Source organism: Cornus florida, unplaced genomic scaffold (assembly GCF_030987335.1).
Source record: "Cornus florida cultivar Cherokee Brave unplaced genomic scaffold, ASM3098733v1 CherokeeBrave_3.0.0_Hap2_Chr07, whole genome shotgun sequence".
Taxonomy (NCBI): Eukaryota; Viridiplantae; Streptophyta; class Magnoliopsida; order Cornales; family Cornaceae; genus Cornus; species Cornus florida.
The window spans coordinates 19,751,954-19,760,845 of record NW_026775577.1 but is presented as its reverse complement, the minus strand read 5'-3'; the positions used below and the strand labels follow the sequence as shown (position 1 = coordinate 19,760,845).

Genomic DNA, 8,892 nt, shown 5'->3' with positions numbered 1-8,892 from the left:
GTAATTCTCAACAAAATAATCATAACTCTATTTTAAATGAATCTTATTTAATTGAAAATCTGATTTCAAAGTGATCAATCTGGTCACCGCTTGCAATCCAAGTGCCACTCAAATTGATCTGAACATATGATATTGTTGAGTTAGTTTTCAATCACAATTTATGAGAAATATAAACTACTATTACTGCTACGGAATTGTGGTATAACACTGTCTTACAGATAAAGTTTATTGCTGACAAATGAAACTCTCTTCTTATTTATAAGCTTCCTGTTGTCCACCCTCTCTTTCTAACTCTTTATATAATTGTCCTACATATTTTCACTCTACAAAACTCTAGAGACCCAAATTTCAATATATATATATATATAAAAAGTTCATAAAATTTTAAAAATATCACAAATTTATTTCAAATGATTTTATTGCCAATGAATAATAAAATTATCGTACCAAGTTCAATGAGAAACCAATTTCAATCAAATCCATTTCCCAAACAAATTTGAGTTTAGTAAAACTAGAATTAAATTATATAAAACACATTTATAATTTAAGATGAAATGATCAAGGTAACTAATTATACTTTAATAATCTAAGACATCTAATCTATAAAGTGACAACAAAGATCAATTTTTTTGGCGACCTGTGTCAATAGTGTCGGTCTCAGCTTCATTTTGTGAGAATGTTTTTACTCTTATTACGTTAAAAATGTATATATATATGCCACTAATTTCGGAGGCTTCGTTTTGATCCAATCAGTTAGAGAAGTATTTTACTTAATTTAGTTGAGTTGTTATATTTGGAAAAATGAATTAAAAAAAAAAAAACAAAAACAAAAATTATAGAGTTTGGATCAAACTTGGATCATGCCCGACCCATTGATGTTCCAATTGACCTTCCAATAATTTTCCCAAATATCTTGGGCAATTGTTTTGTTTGCAGTTTCCTAAATAAATAGTGATGTAAAAAGTGCCACGTGGCCATGTTTTCCGACCAATTCCGTCGTGGCTAGGTTATTTTGACCACCTTTTTGTCAAAAATGTCCACGTGGTTTAATATGGATCTTATTTTTAGACATTTGAACCTTTTTTTTTTTTTAACAACAAACTGATGACTGACACCATGCGCAAAATTGAATTAGTGAAATGATAATTGAACAAAAGATTTGAATATACGTTTCTGAATTTTATCTTTTATTAAAATATCAATTAATTAAAATTTATTTTTTATAACTAAGTTGGATTCACTAAACCTAGTTAGTTTAGTTTGCAAATTATATATATACACACTTTTTAATGGCCAATTATCAGTTAGTTAATTTGTTTTAGACTATCCAATCAGTTAGTTAAATGTTCATTTGACTACCACATTTATTTTGTGTTTTTATTTTATTATGGAGTAGAAGGTTTTTCTTTTTTTTTTTTTTTTGAACAATGCTTTTGCAAATGTATGGAAGCAACCCAATGCTTTTGCAAATGTATGAAAGCAACTAGAAGCATCAATTTGGTGCTCTCGGTTTTGGCCTCTTTAACGATATCAAATACGTTTTGTCATTTTACTTCGCTACATTACACTGATGGAAACAGAAAAACACGAAACACGAAATGCGAAAAAGAAGGGATTGCCAAACATGCCCTCAGTTAGTTTATGAATTTTTTTCACTATAATAAAAAATTAGGAAATGGATAATTTCTTCGTACCTCAATTTTATGGTCAACATTTAGCTGAATCTAAAACGTATGATTGAAATTTTTATAATACAAAAAAGAGATTTGATCGGAGAGGAATAATTCAACAACTCATTATTTTATAAAAATATTATTTAAAACTGTTACAGTCACATTACTATAGAAATAATGGATGAAATTAGAGTAAATCTGGATAAAATTTTAGGGATGAAGATGGCTTAAATACAAGTTAAAACTGATAACATGAGTGTACAAAATGTAACTTTAATAAAACTAAAATTAATATTTAAAACAGCCTTTATTTAACATGTATGAAGTCTGGAGTCTTTGGACAGATGATTTCTTATTTTTTACTCTTATCCTCAACCCTATTCTTAACCTAATGAATGAATAATGGCAAAATAAAGAAAAGAGACAAAGCATGATTTTTTTTTTATTTATTTGAGTGGACTTCATGTCATTAATGGAACAAATTCAACTGTTTAATGAGAGTAGATACTGTTTTTACGGTGACACCAAAAATATTAATGACATCAATTTTACTTAAATAAATCACTCAAAATTGTCCGTACTCCAAATAATTATCTTTGAGATTTTTCTTAAATGAAAAAGTTAATAAAGAGATATAATGACTTTTTGTCAAGAACTCATTCTAACTTCTTTTTTTTTTCTTTTTCTTTTTTTTTCCCCTATTTGGATGCCGAAGAAATTATTTTCCAAAAAAAAAAGAAGTTAGAATGAGTTCTTGACAAAAAGTCATTAAAAAAAAAAAAAAAAAACTTGTCCAGAAAATTAAAATGGACAAATGTTAACCCTAATGTACTTTTACACCCGAGATTATAAACATGGTTTGGCTTGTGTGATTCTCCAAATAACAAAATTATTAGCAATAAATAAGAAATAATCTGCTAACAGCAATTGCCATTATTGTTAATGGATCATTAGTTTAATGGTATAACTTTTTCTCTTTCAAAAAGGGAGAAGAGGGTTCGAGCCTTGTAGTGGGCAATGTGTGATGGGTGTGAGTGAGATTGCCAGGTTCGTCCTCCGTTCCATTAATGGCTGCCATTTTGAGCTTCAATGTCTCTTAACCCTAAGCTACTGAACCAAGTATTTAAGGTGTAAAAAAATCAATCCACAACAAATCAGAACATCACAGTAACACACAATAAACCAAATGATTTTGAAAAAACTATAGAGACAGAGAGAGAGATGTGTGTGTGTGTGAAATTAGGAGAACTGAGCTCGCTTTTACCGGTGCATGAGAGAGAGTTGCAGAGATCGAAATGAATGTCGATGGAAGGATTTTCGATCAGTGGTAGAGCTAGCTACTACATGGAGCACTAAATTATTGTTCTATGACTTGTCTGAGAGAATTTGGGCGGGAAATTGAAGTTTTTGTGTTTGCCCTAGAACCGTTCTCATAATTACAATGGAGCCAAATGGGAAGTCGTTTTGAGTACTTCTTCGTCGTTTTCAATATTTTGCTGTTACTTTTCAAGCCAACCAAAGCTTACGGGTGACTCGTCCTTCGTATCTGTATGATACTATTCAAATACTCATGAGTACGTGTTTGATATTTTATAAAACGAATTATCGATATATATATATATATATATATATATATATATATATATCATAATTTAGTATAAAATTTTAAACATATTATTATCGCATTTAGATTCATAATTTTATATAAAAAAATATTGATCAAAATTAAATTTTGATTAATGTTACTTTCTTTTCTTTTCCTTTTTTAAATAAAAGAAAAAATGATTAATTCTGAAAAAAAAAAATTAATAAATTGTGCTAAATCTAAAATCTTAATTAATTTTAATATTAACCTTCTAATTAATTTTGAAGAGAGCACAAGAGAGATATCCCAAGGAGAGAATACGTATTCTCCCGGACATCTATATTCAAGTTTGGTAGCATGGAGTTTGTGTCCTGGACTAATTTGTCATTAAATTTCAATTCCAACAAGGCACTGGACTCCATGCTTGTAGTAACTTCTATAATGATAAAACTATTTAGTAACCAAGAAATCAAAGAACAAACAGTGACTTCAAAAACTTAAAAGGAAAAATAAAAATCGTATTTTTTTTTTCTAACTATAACTCAAACTTCTCTTTCTATTCCTAAAAATAATTTAGTCTCCGAGGTCTTTTCTAATTCTATTTTTTCTAATTTAAATTATATTTCTTCTATTCCTGAAGGTCTTTTGTACATCTCTTCCTCCAATTTTAAATTAAATCATAAATAATTATTTGTATTTTAACTTGTGTTTGTATTTTAATTAGTAACTTATGTTTGTATTTTAATTGATAATTTTTTAATGATTAACTTATGTTTGTATTCTAATTGGTAACTTATTTTATTATTTATTTATTTTTAATGATGATTTGAAATTGTTGAGGCCCCTTATACTTTTAATAATAACTAGTAAAATGCGCGTGCGATGCACGTGTTGAATGTTTTGTAACTTATCGATATATCCTTTTTATTAACAATGTTTAGAGTGTATTAATTGTCATCTCAATGAATTCCTAGACTATAATTCTTTGAAAATGAAAATATTCATATGAACAATGTTTAGAGAGTAATAATTGTCACCTCAAAAGAAACAAAATAAGGTTTTTCATTAATGAATGAATGAAAATTATAAACATTAAAAAAATATATATATAAATTAAAATTCTATAATTTACAAAACATTCATAAATAAATACTATATAAAAATTCTATATATTATAAAATCCGAAAGAGTACCAACAATGTTTAGATTGTAATAATTGTCACCTCAAAAGAAACAAAATATATTAGAAAATCTAAAACTATAACTGTTTGAAAATAAAAGTATTCCTAAATTATTTATTTCTCAATCTTTATCTTTTTTGCATATCTCATTTCTTCATGAAATGAATCATTATCAAGTGTGAATTCTTTTAATTCTTCCACCGCAAAATAAGTTTGCATGACTTCTTGTTGAGTATTGTCTATCTTCGCCAGAAAAAGAAAAGATTTTCCTTTGCAGCTTGTCACTTTGTTACTGAATTCATCCATGTCCTGCAGAAAGAAGAAATATAATTTAGAGCTATTGAGAAATTCAAGTAAGTATTTTTTTTCTAATTTAATTAAAATTTTATGAATAAGGGTGTGAAATTACCTCAATTTTTAATTGTAGTAAATCATCTAGTGAACAATTTATTAATATTTGGCAATCATTAAACACTGTTAGGGTTGCAAGTGTTGCAATATGTTCCATAGTTCGCACTTTAATTATCATCATGAATCTGCACATGAATAAAAACAAAGAATTATGTATTTGTAATATTATTAAACCATTGAAATAAATACAATAATAAGGTTTTAGGATATAATAATACTTTTGAATGTATTTTGGGTCTATTGTGTTGCATTGAGGACAGTATACTCTATCTTTTTCAACTTTTATTTTCTTGTTGCATTTCTCACAGGGTCGTACCACGGTTCGCGGTCATTAACGACATTTTCAATTTCTGCAGGTTGTGCAACAAAATATAACTTCTCAATATATAAATTGAATATAAAAATGTGATACACAATTAAGAAAGATTAAGAAATATACTGAAATTTAATACCTCAAAGGACATTGTAGATTTTCTTATTATGTCTTGAAGTTTGACTTTTTCAGCACCATTGAATTTTTGATCTTTTGTACTGGAAATCAAACTTCTTATATCTTTGTTATTTATGTTCTCTATGGACCTGTCCACATATAAATTGTCTTATAAAATAATTAAATAAATAAAACAGAAAAACATGTTCTCTTTCTACAAATAGTGTATATTTTGCACCAAGAAGTCTGCAATATAAAAATATAAAAACAAATATCATCTGGCATATATGTTTAGTTATATATAAACATGCTCAAAGAAAAAGATTACATATAGCTTTATGGATATATATATAATGTAAAAGAAGTTGGAATAAATAACGAACCAATGCCTTAATGATTTGACACTTTCAATATCCATATTGATTTGCAATGTAGATCATTTTTGCATTTGAAGAGACAGACCTGGAATATAACATTATTATTTGTAAAAGTTTGTTATTATAAATTTACTTAATAATATATATAATGCAAATAATATCAATTTGTATGATAATTTACCTTTGTAAGTGTTGATTGCCACATGTGTCATTGTGATAATAGGTCTTTCTTGTATTAGTTCCATGAAAAAGTTTCCTTCATTCTCAGCAAGATCCTCCCATAACGTCAAAGTTGTTATCCATGAACTATAACAAAGATTAATTACTTTAGGCATTATATTATATTGGCATAATTATGATCGTATAAGTAATATAGTAATGACGTACCTCATAGCCATTATAATGACTTCCCGCTTTTTGGTTGTGCCTTTATTGTTCTTCTTACATATGTTCAATGTAGGAGATACCTCAATAACAATTCCCAAATGCATTGAGCCAGATTAAAAATAAAATAAAAAATAAGAAATTTTAATCTTATATGTGTACAAGAGAGAACATATATATGGAGAGTTGAGAATTAAACAAAAACTAATCCATATTTTCTTTTACATCAGTGTACTTGTTCAGCTCCTTGAAGTCCACAAAATTAAAGTTTATTGTTTCTAAGCTTACTACTTCAAGCTCTTCAACTTTAATTGAGGTGTTATTAAGAAATTTCAATTCATACTCCTTGTGCACACTCCTATATATAGGATTGACGTCTTTTACAGTTACATTTGAAATTCTGTATGTCTTGTGAAGCAATAATGAATCACTGAATTTAGTGACGAGCTCGTTAAATAAGACACCTTGAATTTGTGTTCCCTGAAAGAGTAAAAAAGTTGTGCAAATGGATTAATAAGATCATTAAATAACAATGTTGCCATATAAATATAGATGCATTTAATGAAACTAACAGAATAGCCGATGGTATACTTACGTCATCATCCATCAGAACTACTTTCAACATTGTTCCTGATGTGTATTCCTCGATTGCTCTTCGAAATACAACTACTTTTATTGTCGATTCTGTTTTTAAAGTAACAAGTGAATTTATTAACTCAAAGCTTTAGTGACCTTTCTTCATTTTCATGACTGTTTTTGCATGATGAAAAGAAAAAAGAATTGAGGTTAAAGAAAATAAAAATTAAAAATAAAATTGTGAAATAAGAATGATCGAGTATCAAAATAGAAATGAAAAATATATATATATACATTAACAGTAAGTTAAATCGAAGTTGATATTTTTTTTATATTTTTAAAAAATAAAATTGTGAGTGAAAGATTTAAATATTGTAATAATTGGTAACGAATGTGGGGTATCTTTACCTTTCGAACAATGCAAAATAATTTTGGAATGGGAAGGCATGGATATTAATGTGGGTGTATTCTTATCTTTTAGACTGGAGAACCTCCTTATAGACAACATTTTTAGTGTATTTACTGGTGCGACCGAGCGTGTGCACAAAATAATGCACAACACTTTAGGTTTAGAAATAATGTCAAGTGGGCACCATATTTTAAAATTTATAAAACCACTAAACACTTATACTATGGAGTATGAAGTGAGCAGGGATCGTCCCAAGAGATCTAAACAATTATAGGTTTTCCAGAATTGAATTCTACTTTAGTGCTTATGTGGTTGCCAAAAGGGTTTTGTTTGTGATTAAAACTAATTTTAAACTAAATGATTGCAATAAAGAAATATAGTTTAAGAGATTGGAAAGAGACTTAGGGTGTAGGATTCACCACTAAGCACATTCCCTAACTTACTCACTTTCAACTAATTGGGGAAATAATACTATGTAATCTATATGTGGCTAACAAGTGCAATGAAAAGTGTAAACCATCAATTTCAAGCATGAATCAACTACCTAATGACAATTAAACTAAGTGTAGTGCAATTCACCCATTCAAAGTATGATTTATCAATCCAAGTTACAAATTTAACACACATTAATCTAGAAGATAATGCAATTGTGACAAAAAGTATGGAATTCAAACATAAGTATGGATGGTCTACTTACATAATAATTGAATTGCAATTAAATTAATTAAACTTAAATTAAACTAATTAAACATGAATTTAAAACTAATTAGACAACAAATTAACCTAAACATGTAGTACCATCTATCAAATGGAAGCATTTTTCATCAATTTGAAACACAATTACAACTAAGCAATACCATGCATAGCCATCACAAGAATCAATTAACAAAGAATTCATGTGTAAAATTTGTTTATCAATCAACCACACATAAGACAATATGAGATTAATACAGATAATCAATTGGAAGAATTTAATTCATAATATTCAAGACTATACACTAATTACATAAATTAATCCCCAAAAAGTATGAAAAGAGAGAGAGAATAGGTTACATGCTTAGGGTTTATCCAACCCTAAGTAGAAGAATCAGCCACTCATGGTTGATGGAGTCGAAGACAGGACAATCCCCATCATCTGTTTCATCTTCTCTGAACTTTTCTTCCAAACCCTAGCCTGTTCTTGCTTTTTCCCTTTCTTCGCGTGTTTTTCCAGAGAGAAAATACGATACTACGATACAGAAAAAAATAAAATAAAACTTTTTTTTTTTTTTTTTTTTTTTTTTTTTTTTTTGTTCCTCACCTTTGGTGAGTGCTTTTATTTCTTTTCTTTGCAAAGTCATTTTATCAAGAATGAAAGCTTCCAAAGCATACTAGCTCAATTGGGATAAACCAAGACAATAATCAACTAAGCATGTACCCCACAAATTGAATGCTAGTGTGCGCAAGTGCAAGTGTAGAATTCTAGAATCAACTCTCAAAGCATTTTCAACCAACAAGATGATGTGTACCACAAAAGCAAACATGATGTCAAAAATTAAAATTTACCCCTAAATGGCATCCTAGAGCATATAAGAAGTATTAGACTCTAACAACTTGTTTTTTAAAGGCACTATGCTTCAAAAGTTCGAAATCATTGCCAAATATATCTCAAATCTCAATCATGCATTTAAAGCTCAACTTAAAGTAGAATGTAACAAGGCTACCTTACCCCCAAACTTAAACTGCACATTGTCCTCAATGTGCAATGAGAATAATGAAAGAAATGGAAAGAGTATACCGTGATGGCAAAAGTTAATGACGCCCGGCAATGATCCATGACGAAAGAGGTCTCCCCCAAACTTGGATGCAAAAACCTACTAGAAAAGC

At 28.4% G+C, this 8,892-nt stretch overlaps 1 long non-coding RNA gene across 2 annotated transcripts; it reads right to left on the bottom strand.

Annotated features, from left to right (window-relative positions):
- Window positions 1-4,457: 4,457 nt before the first annotated feature.
- On the bottom strand, window positions 4,458-8,221 carry LOC132266713 (uncharacterized). 2 transcript variants are annotated; one of them, XR_009468685.1, is made up of 8 exons: window positions 6,637-8,221; window positions 6,045-6,521; window positions 5,839-5,963; window positions 5,664-5,742; window positions 5,303-5,429; window positions 5,069-5,200; window positions 4,849-4,975; window positions 4,458-4,748 (listed from the first exon to the last, which is right to left on the bottom strand). It is a non-coding gene; the product is annotated as an uncharacterized LOC132266713 (long non-coding RNA). The 2 variants fall into 2 exon arrangements; XR_009468684.1 differs by having other exon boundaries at window positions 6,045-8,221.
- Between the last annotated feature and the right edge of the window lie 671 nt (window positions 8,222-8,892).